This window comes from Papilio machaon, chromosome 21 (genome assembly GCF_912999745.1).
Source record: "Papilio machaon chromosome 21, ilPapMach1.1, whole genome shotgun sequence".
Lineage (NCBI taxonomy): Eukaryota > Metazoa > Arthropoda > Insecta > Lepidoptera > Papilionidae > Papilio > Papilio machaon.
Window position 1 is genome coordinate 3,044,646 of NC_060006.1, and position 20,554 is coordinate 3,065,199.

The 20,554-nt window shown below is 33.1% G+C and overlaps 1 protein-coding gene across 1 annotated transcript in view; it reads left to right on the forward strand.

Moving 5' to 3' along the window:
• LOC106718799 (unconventional myosin-XVIIIa) overlaps window positions 1-20,554 on the forward strand; it is a 146,215-nt gene that overhangs the window by 44,715 nt on the left and 80,946 nt on the right. The gene's annotated exons all lie outside the window — the stretch shown is intronic.

Genomic DNA, 20,554 nt, shown 5'->3' on the forward strand with positions numbered 1-20,554 from the left:
AAATTATTAACTCTATATTATAATTCTTATCAGATAATAAACGTAGACTAAGGGTCGTACAAAAAAAGCGTTCATCCTTGTCCGTAGCGTATTAAATTTTCAATTTACGGCTTATTTGTTTGAAATCTAGTTGAGCTGTAATGTCATGACCTTTAAGCGACATTAGCTTGTGTTAATCAAGGTTATCTTGTCTAAAAAATTTCTTTTGTACTTAAGAATATAATTTACGTTTGTCACATCATCCAAACTTCATTCGATTACTTTGTAAACTTCCCTTGAAATAAATACATTTAAACGAAGGACGTTACTTCTACGTAGAGACTTAGTAATAACAGACTTGTATTTAGTAATAAATTAAACTAATCGACTTAATCTGGTATTTTTTAACCTTTATTGAGTCATTATAAATAGCTTAGTAAAAATACGCCAACAGTGATGAATAAAATGTTTCTGTGGTTATACAACATTCAATTACAAATTATAAAAATATTTGAAAACATAACATGTAATTAATCGTTTAAATAAAAACTCGTTTAATAGTTAAAATATTCCATTAATTTTAGTTTGTTTGTTCTTAAATAAATACAATCAACATAAATTATAATTTAACAATGTATACGAGAAACATTTTCATTATATCATATCTTGATTCTCATTAACGATGTAAACATCGATTCGAGCTCGGTTCTAGAGATTTTTGTAAAGGTCTGAAGTTGGATACCATACAATTGTTACAAGCAAAATAAAAGAATACAGGAAGGCTTTTATATAACGCAGTTTTTTTTGACTTCAGAGTACTTTGGCGCGAATTGTACGTGTTCAAAATTCTATTCATGAGCTAATCTTAATGTCTTTCGTCGTGGACCACACGACCACGATGTTGTTTATTGTAGTGAAACTTTAGAATATATGAGTAAATTGCTCATCTTTAGCGATGGTAGCGAAAGTGTGGGTGATGCGCGGAGGCGGTTTTGTTTTCACTTTGTTTGATTTCTAGACTGTTAATATGATAAATTCGTCCAAATAATACCAAACATAAGGTTTGGTAACTTCGCTCAGTTTTCTAAGTCGTGGATACTTACGAAATGAAAATAGCAAATAAAATGTAACTGTTGCGCTCATTATGTAATTACTAGGTAATGTGTGTGTTCAGCTGCTGTATCGGTTAAAGAATTTAGATAACAAATTATACTCATGTAGCATATTTATATTATATATATACTGTAGAACCTGGATAAGTCACTGTCCAGTCCCAATGGACGACCTTCATAAGCGATGAACTCGGGTTAGACAGAATCATTCTCTATAAGCGAGAAACATATCGTGGTCCTTTGGACTCTCGCTTATCCAGGTTCGACTATATCTTGCGTCTTTTTGTAATGAGAACTTATCTCTTCGACTAACGGACGTGAGTATGAATGTTCTTTAATTTTAAAATCTATAAAATCTTTTTCATTTAAATGTGTTTACAAGATACATATACAAAGAAACCTTTTATGTACCCCCCTAGACAGTCTGTCAACAACTGGCCTACGCCTGAACGCCTTTGTGGTCGATTAGTCATACAACTTGCAAAACATGTGCACGAACCAAAGCCGTTTTAATGTAAATCGCCACAACTTTACAGTGCTCTTTACTGTTACCCATACAAGTAACAAATTGTCTCAACTTTTGAGTATCCTTATAATTTGCCTGTCTTCATTATTACTTGCAAAACAATAATTAAAACGCTTACTAATTTCTATTTTACAGTAGTACGAAGTTAGCCTCTTCTTGGATCTATAAATAATATGTCCCCTTTTCGCCTCTATGTAAAAGATTCCTGCTCCCTTGATCGTACCATGGAATTTTACTTATCTCTTACTTATTTATATCATAAATGCCAATATTTGGATGGATGGATGTTTGTTAGAAGTTATTTCCAGAACGGCTGCATGCATCTGTAATTTTTCATAGATGTAGAACATAGTCTGGCAGAACACACAAGCTACTAATTAAGATTTTTTTTTAATTCCGCGCATATCAACGTGACATTTTTCTAACGAAGTGTTAAAATATAGTCATAATTATAGTCGTGCCAAATAATTTTGACTATGTGATTACTAGGAACATTCCATAGCTTAGGTATAACCCGCGTCCGCTCCTCATGTAAGTACATAAATACTTACATCACTATTATTGTAATGTATAATGAATTTTGTAATCAATCACGTGTCTCTAATATTTTGTCGCGTGCCATTAGTTTGTTACCAATGATATAGGACACCAATATCACCAAATAAGGTTTTTAAACTAAACCCTTTTAGCACTTTTCTAGAATGCACAGTCAAATTATGACTTACACTGACAATTACATAGTATTAAAGGTTTGAATGATGGTTAAAACGTAACGTGTATGGAAAGCCTTAGTCCTTCCGCTAAGGCGTAAAGTTATTGTCATAACATCACGACTGAGTCGCAGCAAGGAATACAAAGTGGATGCATTGATAAGTCTGACCGTGCTTCGACGATAACCAGAGTTCCTAGAGACGTGATGTATACGGAGTTATAGTGTACCTTAAGAATTGCTTTCATACTCGAAGGCTGTTGTGATCGTAATGGTAAAATAACTGGCATTTGATTACATATGCATTCTGTTTCGGTATTTGATAGACAAAACAAAGAAAACATAGAAAAAACAATCTATGTAAAACTATGTGAATATTTTGTACGCTTATAATCAGAACCACTCAACGGATTGCAATATTTTCTGGAAGGCTTTTAAAATATGTCTACTAGTCTATAAGATTCACAATGTTCGAATGGGTGATTTGAACTCACGACCACTAGGTCGGTAATCTATACCCTTGACCATTACACCATTGGCGTATTTAAAGTCGGTGTGACGGATAATTCATTAATACCGTAGAGTTTCTCTGATATTTTACTTTAGCTATTAGGTGCGGTTTCTCACAGACAGGATTCGGTATGCGAAATGTAAGCCATTGCGTGTCTGCACTGCACGCTTACAATGTTGATTTGTTATTAAGTTGTTTGCTATTGTTGCTGAATATAAATCTCTCAGCTATTTTAAATTGCTATCTTACTATTAGTAAGATAGCAATTTATCATATTAATGATAAATGTGAATGTTTGGATAGATGGATGGATGGATGTTTGTTTGAAGGTATCTCCGAAAGGGCTCAACGGATCTTGATTAAATTTAGCATAGATGTAGAGCATAGTCTGGAAGAACACGGACGGAGTCGCGGGCGACGGCTAGTTTATAAATAAAATGGTCTGTAATCCATAACTACTGGTATACTTAATTTGAGTTTTACATTTCATACTGATTTAAATTAATTGTTCATGTTTGATTCGTACATTTATCACACATTTCTTTAATATTCCTGTGAATTGCTTGTATTCAAGTAAAATTATTAAAATACATAAATGTCTGGATAAAATGAGTATTTTAAAATTATCTGCCATACACCTTAAAAGTTGTTGCAAACCTTTTTTATAATATAAAACTAAAATGACTTAAATTCCATATTTGAATAAAGCAACAGGAAAACGTTCACAAACATCGTATTCCAAGTATATCCAGAGACCGTACCGTGGTTTATAAATCGTCGGCTTCGTGTCTTTTATTTGTGATTCGAAGTCGAGTCGTTAATTGAGCAGAGTTGTTTATTTATAACGCAAGGGGACGACACGCGTGCGAGACGATTTTGGTTGTGATGACATGTATTGATCGTCTATCATATCGAGTGCTTCCCTTTTGAAGATTAGTTCTCTCTACTATTTCAACTGATATAAAGATAAATTGTCTCAAATCGTTACATTACATCATTGTACCTACCTTATTCATCAATGTATACAGCATAAGTTATAAAAAATAACTTACTCTTACTAATATTATAAATGCGAATGTTTAGATGGATCTCCGGAACGGCTTAACGGATCTCGGTGACATTTGACATAAATGTAGACCATAGTCTGGAAGAACACATAGACTTAAAAAAATTAGTAAGTAGCTTATGCGTTCTTCCAGACTACTTTCTACGTCTGTGCCAAATTTCCGTTAAGCCTTTTTGGAGAACGTTTTTAACAAACATCTATCCATCCAAACTATCGCATTTATGTTAACTATGATTATAAGTTGTGAGCAAAATGATGTTCTCATATCTTTTTTAATATGAAAAATCCTGTTTAAACTGGAAATGTGATCGAAAAACTGAGCAGCAACATTATTTTATCTTCCTTTATTTGAAAATCGATAACATGATTACAAGTTATCATCTTAAAATCATTACATAACATTGTGATATTCCCGTCTCGCTAACCACATTTCTGTGGGCACGTAGTATCATACATTCCTAGAATACATACATACACTAGGCGCACACAACACGGCCGTAGAATAAATTAATTAAATACCGCATTTTTATAACAGCGATGTGTTGATTCAAGGCTTCAACGCGTCCAGTTTTTTGACATTTTATGATTGTAAATTATTTTTTTGGCCTTTTAATTTTGATACCTTTACCCCTGTGCTGTTTATATGAAACAAATTATTTGAACATACAGTCAAAATCTGTTATAACGACATCGAAGGGACTACTCATATTGAGTCGTAAAAACCGATAGTTGTAACAACCGGTGACATGTATTAATAGGAAAGATATGTATATTCATGTAGGAAATTAAACCGCATTTTGTTTACTTCAATACAAACGTATAATATAAAAGAACAATATCATTTTTCCATCATTTTTGTATGCATAAAATCTGTAATTTTAGTTTGTTTGAAACACTTCTGTCGTGCATACACATTTTGTAATTCACGTTGGATTTTAATCAGCGTAGCGTCACAATTTCCCTGCATGTGGATGGAACTCTTCATTAAAAAGAACAATCTTTCGTAATACACTAACAGCATTAAGACCGTCAATCAAAGTTGGCACTGTAAATTGTTCTTCCGAGTCTTCCTGTTCATTTTCGCACTGACAACAAAGTGACTAAAGAGATATGACGAAGCGGGCCTTGAGGCAACGGCATGCATTTGCTTTGTTTCTAAGAATTACAAAAGACCCTAAACTTTGTTTACTTTTACGATAATAGCCATTGACTATTATACTGTGCCAGATGTGGATACTGTTACCTATTCAAATTGTTTACAATACAGCTGAGCCGGCCGTTCTACAGATATAATTCTCCGAAAAAATTAACCAAATGTGGTCGCTTAATGCGGTATGTCGTAGTAAACAATGTCGTAAAAACCAATGTTTTCGATAAAGCGGTCATATAACATTCAGCCAGGACCTTTGATTTTGGTCAGTTTAACCGGTATGTTGTTCTAGACGATGTCGCCATAAACGGTTTTGACTGTAATTGATTTAGTGTTGGTTTAATGGCCATTTTAAGACTAACGGTGAGATTTCATTGTTGTAAAACTAGAAATGTTATTGTCATCCCTGACACTTTCCTTAACAAATTGAAAGAAATAAATGTTTTTGTTGTTTATGGGTGTTAAAAGTGTGGAAATTCTGGGTAAGGATTTTTCTATTGGTCCTTAAAATAAACTGTTTAGGATCATCAGCAGCAAAATGTTAACCTCTAACGTTACAATATCTGTTTTATGTTCAAGATTATAAACTATAGATAGAGAATGGTTTCGCTTCATACATGTGACGTAATTGTTGTATAGGGACATCGCTTTATCATCTTACAGCACCATTATTCAAACACGTCTTAGATAATTACGATAACACTGTTGAGTTATACTGCAAAAAAATAACCATGTGCTCGACCGTGATCTTGCATTCTTCATCGAGTATTTAGAATCTAATTTATTTATCGTTATCATACAGTATTCCTTTTAGATATATTTTTTACTTTATTTGCGATGCAATTTAAGTTAATAAATTTAATGTTTTACGTTTAAATTGCAGCGTTTCATTTTGGAAAAAAATTTCAAATCAAACTTAATATCAGTCCAAGTTGATTGTACGGTGGACAAAACATTAAAAATAGAAAATGTAAATACTCACAGTATACAATTGAATTTAAAAAATATGATTACGAATGTAGGAAATGTAAATGTTAAGTATAACTTTAGTCCCACGCTGATATTGAAACTACGAGTTACGAAGTTATCAATTTGTTTGTCAGGCCTTTGAGTGGTAGTTGCATTATTCACGCTTTTCACCAAAAACTATTAATAGGAGAAAGTAAAAGTTATTCTCATGTGGGACGTACGAGTAATGTCATACTTGCAGTTTCATTTCTAATGCGGTATTCATTTACTATTATATTTTGCGTACGTTTTGGCGATAAATAGATTTTGAGAGCTATATTTATTTGTTAAACTACGTTTTGACTATGGATATTTATACCATATATTTCGCTGTCAGTAGGCTCAAGATAAATTATCATTTCGAAAATATTACGTCATTACGTCATGATGACGGATAACTTTTGCATAAACAATATAAATGAACGAGATGTATTCATATCTATAACTAACGTTTCGATTGTGAGTTAAGGGTTACAGTTATACTTTGATGTTAAAGAGACTGGACCTGTTAAGTGCGTCAATTTGATTGCCTGTTTGCTTGTTTTGTGTGTGTAAATTTTTAAATATTTTCGTACAGATGTTGTTGTCAACCTTACCTCACCTCGACGTAGTCACAAAAATGTAGATACTATATCGAATCATTGCCTAGTCCGGTTTTCTATTGTCAAAGTAGTTATATCATAATCGTGGTTCTGTGTCATTAAATTTGTTCATTGATTATCCGGCTGTCAGATTATGTTCGGGCGGCCATTTCTGATTCCAGACATTAATGTTGTCGCTTGCTTGGTAGCCAGTTGCGAGTCATTTAACTATTAGCACTATCTTGGCTTAATGTGTGCGCTGGTTTCCACTGTCGAAACACTTGTGTTTAAACATGTTGCCAACTCTCGCTTTTCTTTTAAAAACGAGAGAATATTACATTGTCATAATATTCACTCTATTTCGGATTAAATCTGGGATTAACAAATCGAAAGGGTTGACTTATTTGTAACAAATTAATTTTTTTTTTGTTAATTGCTGTTTTACGATATGGCTAGTTAAAAATGTGGAGTGTTTTGTTCTATTATTCTAGTATTTGTCAGCCATTAACATTCGATGATAGTTCGGTTTACATGTTTTTTTTTGTAAAAGTTACGCATCGTATAGCACAGTGAAGCCGCCGGCGACGATCTTGTGCAATAACAATTTCGATATTATCGAATAGGTGGGATCTGTGTCGCTAGTTAAATTTGCATGAGGTGTTGGTCATCGTTATGGTGACCAAAAGTATTGCTGTTATTGAGGACAAAACGACCCCCCTTTTGAAAATACAACTCTTGGTTAAGCGCTAACTGTTACGTTTTGATTCTTAACCAACAATTACTCATGTTTCTCAAATGTTATTCGCCCGGAAAACTGATTAGCTTTCTTTAAAAATCAAATTATATTTCAAATTAGATTTGTACAAACGTTATTAATTATTATTAGAAATTTAAAAAGTAGTTCGATGATATATTTTGAATACTAATCAATGTAATCATAGTCAAGATTGAAACTTTTTAGACTACATTTATAATTATATTTATTTTTAATTTCCTTTCTAAGTGTAAATATCCTGAATAGCATTGCAATATGGTGACAATATCAGGTCTGTGTTTGTGTATTTAGGGTGTTTACACACAGCGAGTCTGCCGCGCTTGCTAAGTGCGTTCAGTTGTAGTCCAGTCGCGAAGTAAATACGAGAATTCGTTAATGTCAACCTACTTTAATATTAGTCCAGTTTGCGTTATAACAATTTGTTGTGCATAATTTTTAATTTTTATGTTTATAAAAAATCTTTTAAAGCACAATATAAATATTATACTGATACAATAGTAGGAGTTGATTTGTCTACAGTTGCAGCTTAACAAATTTTGCAACAATTGCGTAGGTGCCGTTTCAATTTTTATAAATCAATAGATCATCTTGACCACAATCGGAATTAATTTAACTGAAGGTACATGATGTGTACAGCTAAGGTTATTACTGCATTGCTGTTGATATGTAACATTATTGTAATCTTTACGATGTTTTCTTTTAAAATATTCTAGTATTTTATTAAGGTAACACTGATGTTCGTCGTCGTAATATACTGTTAAAATACTGGAAACACTGTTGTTATTTCCGATCCTTTCAAAGAGAATGACATTAATGGAAATGGTATTGCCATGACTTACCGATAAGATGGTGTGCATTACCGTAAGCCAGAGATGGCGAACTGATCACAAAATTGACTAAACACTACGAAAGAAATGTGAAATTGGTATTATATGAAGAGCGAATGCAAGTGATCGATACGCTGCGGAACGTAAACAATAATTCAAATTATAAAGTTAAAATTATTTGATGGCCTCACTAAACATTTCTTTAGATAAATTGCACGTTGATACGTAAAGGTTCGCCATCCCTGCCATAGTCTTACACCCAATAAAGCGTTATAAGAGCTTCCACCAACAACTTTATAGTTATTGTCTCCGATAACAGCGGAGTTGTTCTCACGATCAGGTGCGTTGCCAGATAGCTATTGTTCAAATATTTGCGGTGAGATAACACCACACGGATAACCGGGGAGAGGCTTTCCGTGTTAAGTAGATTACGAATATATCTGCAACGACAAAAATCTTTCTATCTCTGTTTACACTCCCAAGATTACTAAATGCGTATAGTTCAAATATAAGAAATATAAGTTATGTATATATAAGACGTTATCGTATTCCTTAGTGTTAGAATAATTATTATTTAAATCTTAAGCTAAACAACATTTAATGAACATGAAAAAAAAATATCTAAATTTTATTTCAAAAAATGCTTTTTATACTATTAACATTGACAGTCTTTTCTAATATTTCTACAGACTCAATTACTGATGTTAGAATGGCTTCGATCCCACAAATCATATAAACATTTTAAAGATAATTATATTTTTCTTTACAATACGTAAAGGTTTTTAAATTAAGGTATCAGATGACTAAAGAATGCTTGGACTAATGGCGATAAATCTCGGGCTTAAAGCTTTGTTTCCTGACAGATTTGTCACCAAATGTTTATGAAATAGTTCAAGTGGTAAACTAGAAACAGCGCTATGTTAAAGGTTTGAAATGCAGTTAAATATACCGACACTATGTCACTATAATCTGACGTAGACACAAGGTAGGTCTCCTGAATATCTTATAGCATTAGGTAAAATTATACAGATACAGTCTATTTCAGTCAGTTCTCTTATTCATTATTTATGGATGTATAGATGGGTGTTTGTTTTGCTTTAAAAGCGCGTCTTAAAGGACTTTTTTTAATATGAAATTTATATTTCTTCGTAATTTCCTCAAGAATAAAAACGCTGACAATCTCTCAACAAAGGTTGAATATATTAGTTTTGTTATTGTCGCTTAAGGCCTTACCTCAACATTTCTAGAATACCAATGCAATTTAACATACCCGGTTTTCCTATCTATTGTTTGTTAAAACGAACTAGATTCTTGTCAGAGCCTAAATCTTTAAAACCTCGTTTTGATCATATCTTTTTATTTGTACCGCTAGCACGACTCCAATAATAACAATATTGTGAATGTGATTGAAGAAAAAAACTAAAGTTGACCTCAGAAAATGTTATACTCGAAAAGCGAATGTGGGCCTAATATTTTTACCTGAGCTGGATGAATAATGTTTCATATTCAGGGTCCTTTTGAACAATCCCTACGCTGCGGTGACGATGTTTCGCCCAGTGGAAACAAAACATTGGCAACATTAGCTAAAATACACAAGCATTGTACTGGAAAAGCACATGCGCATGGTTGTCTCGATAATAAACATAACCCTCTTACTAAATCCGATTCGAATACGAGCGTACAATCGAAAAAATCGTTCCGAGGTGACTGTTTTATAGAAATCAAAGAAGCTAAATCCGATAATGGATTCTCCAGGGGCAATGGATCGTTTACCAAAAGTTTTAGCAACAGTACAAGCTCTTACGACGGTCATAGTGACACAGATTCGGAAAGCACATCTAAAACTCGTCCTGATCATAAAATAGCAGCGCCAGGCGAGAGATTGTTTGCACAGAACACTAAAGCCTCATTAATGAAAACTGCACGAATGAGATATGCTGATGACAGTGTCATTGCCACGCTAAACGATGAAGTAGACGGTGAAAAATGGAAACAAACGTTTAGCAGAACTCCATCCAGATCGAGTTATAAAGAAAGAAAATCTGGTGTTCTAACAATTGATGAACTGAAATCACACGGATTGAACGACGATGATGTCAATGGAGACGAAAAGAAAAAATCCCAATTACTTAACAAACATCAATCCCAGCGAAAAGGATCTTTTGGAAATTCAGGTGTTATTGGAAATAAACAAAGCAATGGAAGCAAACCACCTTGGAGAGGTGCCAGTAAAAATGGAAAGGTCACCGAACCTTTTGTGCGTTCACCATCTCTTCGTGGTAGCGTTAAAAAGAAGAAAGTCAATGGAGTGCCATGGCGGAGACTTTACGAGTTTTCGCTTTGGAGAAGGTGTGGCGTTAACTTCGCTTCTGATGGAGCGGAAACAGAGCGCGCACTGCTGCGCCCATGGAAAGAAATGTCCTCACAAGAATCGCCTCCTCCTTTTACGGTAAGTCAAACCTCAGTGTGTTCCTCGGCATGACCATGTCGCGGTTATTGATTGATTGAGATCTTATTTTCAGATATTGATTGTTGCCACACCTCGATGTATTACGGAAAGCACGATTTTGCATATTGATTTACTTGGCAGGCGATCACTTTATAACATGATCGATTCGGCTCTTATTACTTCTCGACACTTTTTATTCTTTGTTACGTTTTCAAAGGTTTTTGGTATAAATTCGGAATTTTGTAATCTTATCTCGCCACGGCCTAACGTGCCTTAGTTTACACTTTATGTGGTTGTTACGGATATTCTTAAAAGGAGTTTTTAGTTTGGCGAAATGATAGTTAATCTCAACCTTTTAGTCTAAATGAGCTTGTTATCTTGAAATATTTTGTATCCAACATTTGTAAGTTCCTTCTCGAGTGTATATTTATTATGTTACTGCGATGAATCTAATTTCTTAATTAAAACGTAGTATAATTCCAACATTTTTTAAATCCTGTCTGTTTAAAAATGGCCAGTTTAAACGGTCTTTTTCTTGATTCGACCTTGAACGTGGTTTAAATACGTTTTAAATTTGTGCCATTAGCATTTCGGGCGCCATCACGATTCACCTTTGCGGCATTGTTACAAGGATCGTTTGCGAATACAAATGGTAGTTTTATCACCTGACTTTGAAAATTGGAATAGCCTGCTTTGTGTCACCTACAGCGCCTAATCTTTTTTGTTCTAAATTCCTCTAAAATTTCCTCTTTTAGTTATATAGAATTGAACGTTTTGGAAGTTGTAAATTCAATGGACTTTTTTATGTTTTTTATGAAGTTTTATGATGATTATAATAAAGATTACTTTAAAATCTGGACCGTAGTGTACTTAAATTTAAATCCACGTACATATATTCGTTTCTTCATCACTGCATGAAATTACTCTATCGTAGGATAAGCGCAGCTTCGGGTGAGAGTTTCTCATGATTATAATCGATCACGATTTGTTTGCAATTCGGCGGCGTAACGAAAGTGGTACCGGAATGTCTATATACCGACAGCTAAGCTGCCACCTAGTAGCGAACAATAGCATATTGCAACAGATCAAATGCTTGTGCTACGTTTGCAGTATCTAACCACCCACACATGTACTATGTGGAATTTTTACACCTTTTTACCACTAATTTTTTACTATGTACTATAATATTTAGTTACAGATTTTAATAAAAAAAAAACTATGTTTAAAATAATCTTTGAGAACAAACTATTTGCTCAGCTTCAGTTGGTCGATGAACAGTCTGACATATCAGATAATTGAGTATAGAAATACGTATTCCAAAGTAGAAGTACAAATTAAATTTAATAATGAATCATTGTTTGGAAATCAACATTTGAAAGATGCACCTACGGCAATTAGAAGGGCGGAGATAAAATACAAAGCTGCAAGGACGATGGGATTGATACTAATTATTTATCACCTACACAGAAAATACCGATTGTGAAATAATGTGTAGAGGTGTGATGATACGCAGTGCACGCATTGCGTACACTCATCGACATTTTTGGGTCTCATTGATAATGATACAGTTAGGGCTAAGTCAGTGAACTGCAAGCTGGAAACTGATGAGTCTAAAATCGATAAATGTACGAGCATATTGTATTAAAGTTATATATTCATCTTCAATTAATAAAAGGGCTATGGCTGTCGTAAAACTATATGATAGTGATGATATAAATATGTATGACGTAGCATTCGATTATTATTTTCAGTGTCCTTAGTTCTTACTTATAATTATGTTATTTTTGTTCCAGGTAAATTACCAGCTTTTCAACACCTTTCATTTCATTGTTAAGTATTTATATTTATTCTTCTTTTGTATTTTAATTTAAGTAGACAAAGACTTCAGTTAAGTTGTTTCATAAAAATAAGCAATGAAACAATTTTCTGACATAAATCTGTATTTCTGCGTTGACTCATTGTACGTGATTTAAAGCGAAAGAAAATCTTCAGGCTCATTGAATAAAACGCTTCAAAACTCGTCTAGTTCTGCTTAAACTGCGTGAAGGACTGCACTCTAGACTTCTTTGATATAGGAATAGACTAGTGGCGAGCTTTATAAAAAGATTTTATTACATTTCTTTTCCTGGATTTTTTGGCCTTCTAATCTCTGTCTATCTAAATTTATTGCTTATGAAATATGATATTGTTGGTGAATCTTACCATTTTTAAAATAAACTTGTTCTGAAGACTAAATAGATTAAAGTCAAATTTTTTGGTGCTGTATAAAAAGCATAAACTACCTGCCTGTTGAAAAATTATTCGATTTTTAACTAGTTTTCCTTGTTTTTTGTTTAAAATTATAGTAATTAACCGTTTTAATCATGATACGTGGTATTTTTGTTGATCTTATCTAATTTACTCGGAGAAGTTTAAATTGCAGATGTGAGGTTGTATCTTTCAAATCTAGTTCGTTGAACTATGCAAAATACTCGGAAAGATTTGCGTCTGCGATTCCTTCGCTTGATATCGGCGGCTTCATTTATATTCCCTTTTCATTGCGATTCGCAACATACCAAGTTGTGTTAACATACAATGCACTCAGCTTCTCTGTTCACTACCGCATTGTACCTCATATCTGGATCTTCTTGTCTGGAGTTTGTGAATATTCTGATAAGTTTCATGTGTCTTTTGATCTCGTTCTGATTGTCTTTATGACGCTTAATCAAAAACATAGACAACATTTTTAATACCACAAATCACGAAACTTACGAAAAAATTGTAGTTCTCAAGAATGGTGCGGGGGCTTTAGACATCGTTTTCTGTTGATAGTAGTTTATTTATTTTTACGTCAAATATTAATCATGATTTAATAATGCTGTAACCTTGGTATGATTTAAATGCTTTTTGTCGTGCAGCATTTTTATATAACTAGAAGTCACGAAACGCATTATTGAATCAGACTAACCGCAATAAAATTAGATAACATGATAAGATTTCAGTTAGTTTTTTTATTTAAATTTCCAAATTTATAAAAAATACAAAGTTAAACTCGTGTGGATTGTTTTTAAAATTAAGTCACGTATCAGCGATTTCCGGGCTGTACCGCGACTTCCGATGGTTAACCGACCGCACTAAAAATGGTTTGTTATGTGCCCAGGTTTCTAATGGATACGTCTTTCTAAATGTAAAGGGTTATTGATGTACCTGTATATCGAGCACGTCCCTTTTTCCTGTCATCGGGTCATGTGTATTCCAAGCACCCGTCGTCTTAGAAATATTATCCTGTCGGTGTTATTTGACATTTGATGATTATGAGTATCATTTTTAGATTAGGTTTGTTTTCTCTTTTAGTTTTATCCTATCGATTTTGTTCCCATTACTACCGCGTTGCTTCGTTGATAATTCGGTTTTGATACTGCTTCTAGTTCGTGTGTGGCGGTACTTAGACTATACTGTGTTTTGGTACGATAGTGAATGATAATAAAAAGATATTAAAATGGTCGACTCTTATAACGATTTCGCCAAAAGAAGGAAATACGATAGTAATAAAAGATATTACTTCTCTTAATGCTTAGATTCCTATTATATTTCTTAAAGTCAATTTATATTACGGGAAACAATATATTGTCATATTGAAAAGCGAGCATAAAGTGGAAAACTAAATGCAATGTTATAGATGCATAATAAGTTTGTTTATAAACTGTTGCTATTTTTCAATTGACATAAGTTATTTTAATTACTTTATTTATCAATACTTAACTAGATTGGATATGTATCCTATTTCGTACAATGTAACATACCGCAAAGTTTATTCCCTTTGTAGTATGAACGAGAGACTTATTAACTTCCTTGTTTTAACATAAATGACTGATTATATTAGTATTATGGGGTAATGTAGACAGGAATAACTTATTCAGATTTATTTTATAGAGTCATTTGAAATCATATGACGTAAAGACAGGCAAGGAATTAATAAACAAAATTCTATGCATGTCGTTGTGTATAACCGTCGATTACCACTGCCGAAACACTCTAAGAACAGTGGGAAGCTGGGTTTGGACAGCGGAGGGACGCATTAGAGGGAAATAATCCTCGGCGTTTCCTCCTCTGTAGACAAAGCATTTGCAAATACGGATGGACAATGATCGCTTCGCTATTTTGCCGAATTTAGCTAGCTTTTTGCTCATTTGCCATCTTATGCTATAGAAAAAATAAACATAATATTTTTATACAGATGATTCGTCAGTGAAAACTTAAGGTTAGATACTCTCAACTCTATGTTGAGAATGTTACTCATTGCGTTTCAAAGCCATAAATCTATTTTCGAGTTAAGAAAATTTGCACAAGTTTACAATATTGTATACACAAATATATAGCTATTAAATGTTTGCAGTCCGCTGTTACCCACGGGTAATTGTATAATACGCCACTTTTCCACTTAGCGGGGAACGGGGGCACAATTCGGAACGCCTCAGACTTATTATCGCAGCTGGTAAATTGGTTTTAACGACCCCCTTTTGTAAGACATTGACATTTTGTTTATATGTTGTGTAGAAAAGCTACTTTTGTTCTCACTAGAATGCATATTTCGATGCAAACCTCTTGAGTGTTCCTGATTTCATTTACTGTTATTTAGAAGATCTCAGCATCTAGATTACATTGATTTCAAGTAGCGAAAGTAAATTGATAATCATGTTAAAGTTTGTTATCTTAAATTGTATTCATATCAAGGTAGCTTAAAATATCACACGATATACCATTTCTATTAGTTCAATTTTTTGGTAACATATTTGTTATATCCGTTATGCGCCTAAGCCATTAAATCGGAGAGAGGTTGCCGCGTAATTACAAGACCATGACTCTATCATTACTCGAGAAGGCTTTTGTCTCGTCATGAGGGCGCGTACCCCCTCATTAAACCTTAGTCTCGGTACTATGTTACATTTTACACGTGCCTTGAATGAAGACTATGAAAAAAAAACACTATCTTCTCTTCATCTATTCGCAATGCTAAAGTACGTATTGTTTACAATGGATTAAACAAAGCAATGAGTTGACAAAGAGATGAAATGCAATTTGAGTATTTCAATTAACAGCTTAATAAAATTTCACGTTGAAGTGTAGTCCCATGCTTCATATAGGCTTACTATATGAAGCATGGGACTAAACGTTTTAGAGATAGTTTGTTGTCTAATTCACTAATTTATGCAAAATACGAATTCCAAGGGAGCTTTGATACATTTATTAATATTAAGACTAGAGCTTTTAAACAAGCTGGATACTGCAAACTCAATAAAACAAAAGTTACAAAATTTTATATCTTACAAATTTTCATTAAGTTACAAAATGTAACGTGACGCTTTCTACATGTAATTTACATCGTTAACTATTCTTGGATGCCAATACTTGTATTCTTAGACACGACCGGCTCGTGGGTGGCTTTGAATTTTAAGTATTAACCGGGAAGCATATTGCGAGCTGCATTACGGCTCTAATACCTTATTAGAAACTTGTACTGCAGCTGTCATTACTCTATGACTTAAATTCTACTGCGCCTGTTATTACTCTGTGATGTAGGAGCTACATTCTACAACATTTTTTTCCATAATTTGGATTTTTTTTCTTTCGTCTCGTTTCTTTAAATCGATTACTAATATCTCTTATTTTTTTTTGTTTATTTACTAAAGAAGTATAAACAAGTTATTTCTTCAATAGAGGGAAATGTAAATTAATTATGCCTATAAAATAAGCATAATTTAATTTAATTAATTCTATCTTTCAAATGTTAGTCAATCACTGCACATTACGTATCAATCTATATGCATCGTTTGGTCGATCAAAATAAACTTCACCTAATTTGATAAACCGTGTTTTAAATTTCCAGTTTAAAATTCAAATAAAACATTACAGAATGTAAGCTTACTATTATATGTTCCATTTAGTAACCATTGCTTAACCTCACATGTATCTTTGAAATGCTGATGACTACGTAACTGCTGTCAAATAATTCTATTAATATAATGGTTGTAAGCTATTTAAGTAAAAAAAAACAGTTAAACAAAGACGACTTTGTGAATTAAAAACAGTATAACTTCTTTTAGTGCTAATAAAATTATTATAAATTTTATTTTAAAACTTTAACAGTTAACTTTACAGCTAGCCAGTTTATGACATTCGGAAATGTATTAAATGGTAATGGCTAGTAGATAAAGGCAATTTAAATTATACAAGTAACTATTTCAGTGTCGTATTGTTACAATTGTTCAGTACTGGTAACACTGTCGTTATTTATGTAAGAACCAGATCTGTGGCGAGGTACAAGATAAAGTACAGTTTCCGAACACCCGTGTTCCTGGATTGCAAGTATGGCAACACTCTAAAGTATTACTTTGTATTGATAGGTTTATTTAACTATTACGACCAATGTCTCTCGTAGATTGTAGATATTTGTAAACTCTAGTTTCCAATGAATGTAGCTTTTTAAAAATGGTATAATTAAAATTTTTAGAAGATGGAAATGTAATGCTCTATTTTTCTTGCGCTAAAGAACTAACTGGTTTAGATCGCGAATGGATGTAAAACGTTCAAATATAAACATGAAAACTGGTCTCCGCTATCTACCAGTGTTCATCGTTAACGATTTCCTCTTGTCACATAAGTTGTTCTTCATTAACGCTTACTTATAGCTGGTTAAGGCTGAACATGAAAGTCGATAGTGCACCATGTTTCTGGATTATTCAGCATGGGTTTTTTCATCGATTTAATCTTCTAATCGATTCCCACATTAAGGTTAGTGACGATTTCCAATTTGTCCACTAAAAATTAACCTATGAATCTAAATGTGTCCTAGAATCGTAAGAAGTGTACCTACACACTTATAAAGTAATCTCGAGTTTACTTATATTTAAACTAGCTTTCTATCGGCATAAAATAAAAAAAGGATGAAATGTGTAACATGAGACTATGTTCTATATCTGTGCCAAACTTCAATAAGATGTGTTCAACTGTTACTAAATTTCCGAGTAAATGTGTGAATCAAACATTTCTACATTTTTACCAAATTTCTTCGAGATGCATGCAGGCGTTCTGGAGATACCTTCTAACAAACATCCATCCATACATCCAAACATTCGCATTTATAATAAGTAAATTGTTTGATAGTATTTATATAGATGGAAATATGGAAGTAAAAATAGATAAATGAAAGAAAAGGGAACTGCTTACGTATTACGTGTGATATGGGGTTTGTAAAGCCACATTCATGTGTGAAATATTTAACTTTAACAATAGTAAAAAGTGACCTTGTTTATGTTGTCTACAGATAGTTTCTTCGTGATCTTCATGGCGTTACTTTTATGTTATATAAAGCCATAACAAATGTGTTTAGTAGGTCACCGCGACCGCTCGTGTCTATGAGACACCTGCTAACTAATAAAATGAAGCCGTAAATGTCTATCTGTGTACTCTAACGGTGTAAGGGTGTCGACATATTAACCTATATAATACCTATATAATTAATTAATTATGTACACTATTATTTTATTTTTTTTTCCTTTCCAGAATTAATAGAAAACGTTGGATACAATTCGCGTAAACTCTCCCTCTCATTCTCTTTTAAAAAAGAGACACAACAAAATGGTTCCAGTACTGCTGTGAAATCGAATTTCTCGGTTATACGAAATTGGTTAAATCTTTAAATAACATTTATAAAAATCTCGGCGAATTCAAGTTCATTGAACTTTACCATTATGCAATTGAAGTTTTTCGAGTGGTTTATCGCGCATCGCTCTGCGCACTCACATTACGCACAAGTGTGTTCGTACCCTAATCGATGATCGTTCGGCAACCAGGCCGCATGGATGTTTCCGGGGGGCTAAATATAATTTTAAGTCTAACTTGTAATTTATAAATGCAGTAAAATTGCTTTCAGTTTAAGAATTGAGAGTGATGATGTATTTACAGGCTCTTTTTAACTTTATGATGTCTTATATTTTAGTATCCAAGTTTAGTACATACCTTTACGTGCTATGTATTGGAATTAAATTTACAAGCAATGATATCTTCTGTCACTTGTAGTAGTTCAAGTTCTCAGTACTTTGTGCCCTTAATTCGGTATACAATATTCGAATTTGAGTACTCTGATTAGGTACTATAGTAGTTCGCCATTTATATGCAGTAACCTGCAGTGTAGCTGCAATACCTACTGCAATGCAGTAATTTTGTTGTAAACTTGCTACAGTTCATTTTACGACTGACAATAGCAATTTTACTATTATTAAATTATATCGTAAATGTTGAACTAAGAAATTACATATTGCGTAGATAATAGCAGGATTTTGTGAATAATGAAACAGCTTGATCTTTGTATTTAGGTGAATATTGTGATAGTGATATTTGTTGAAAGTCATAATAACGGAAGAACCTATTACTCTTTTCCATTGTTTTTCTCATTGGCTACATTACTCTTTTACTTACTTTTTATACAATAGAAGCGATCAATTTATAACTTTTGATTTATTAATACTTTATGCCCAGCCCGTGAAATTCAATCATGTATAAACAAATATATGTATCTTAAGATGATGTACAAAAGCAGCTTTCTATTAATTTCCTAACTTCAAAATAGTCCAGTACTTAGTTTACTCATCGAAAACAATTTTTTTCTCTGAAATAAATTGATCGTAAAATAATTGATAAGGAGGAGTAAAATTCGACCTTATGTGTAACCTCCCACTTACATTATTTAAAATTACATTTAGATTCAAAGGTTTTGTTTGTAATAATTTAATAATTGAATATCTTACACAAGTATGTAGGTTGTTGTAATGAGGAAAACAAATTTAAGGTGACTTCCTATATCTTACACGTATTTGAATGTGGGAGAGTAGTAATCGAGGCACAACGTGTATGTGATCTCATGAAGTATACTAAATTTAAAACAATCGAATAAAATCTTTCTAGTCTACAAATGTGAATTGTATGCATCTCAAGGGGACTCGACTTTTTGATAAATGTCTGTGAATTTGCTTCTTCATTAATTCATATAAATTGCGTTAACATTGTTTTGCGATTCGTTGCGGGGGCAATTGATGGTTACATGAATAAGTCACGTCTTGTGTTTTGCAGGTGGTCGGGCCTTTAGTAATTGCTAACGATCTATTGATATGTACCAGTAAACGCGCCGCGCAAACTAAACTATCATTGTTCTAACATTGTGCTCGTTTCTGTGACTTCAAGGTGCTGTAATGTATGCAGTATTCATTTGTATTCGCAAAGATCACATCCGACTGTTGCATGTTATACTATGTCAGTGTAATTGTGATAATTAAATAACTGGCCCGTCTGGTGCCTAACAGTCTACGAAGGAAAAAATTGTAATAAATTGAACATTTATTTAAATCAAGCTATCAGTACTGTTTGATTCAAAATGTTATGACTGCAATTGAATTATGCCCCAGTTATTCTTGCATGTATAAAAAACTGGCCTATTGTCAAAAAATTAAAAATTATACTTTAAAATATTGGACAAACTGGTAAACAATTAAAAATAGGTCAAGTTCGAGACATTGTTATGTCGAAAGTTATGCAAATGAATCGCTGGTTGCCGCTAATGTGCTAGCAATGAAGCATATTACCACTGTATACACGCACGAACGCATAGAAAGTTGGCAGCGTCAAGCATCATTTAGCTTGGTTTCATTGAAATTCACTTCTTTTTTATCTTGCCACATATTACGGTATACTTTTAATTGTTAATAATATTTAGTTCACAATTGTAACCTTTTAACATAATAGATGTGGCTCCTCGCACATTTGCCACCTTCTTCAGGCTTAAACAGAGTTAAACGTTGGTCAAAAAATTTGTTCAAAGTCTTATCG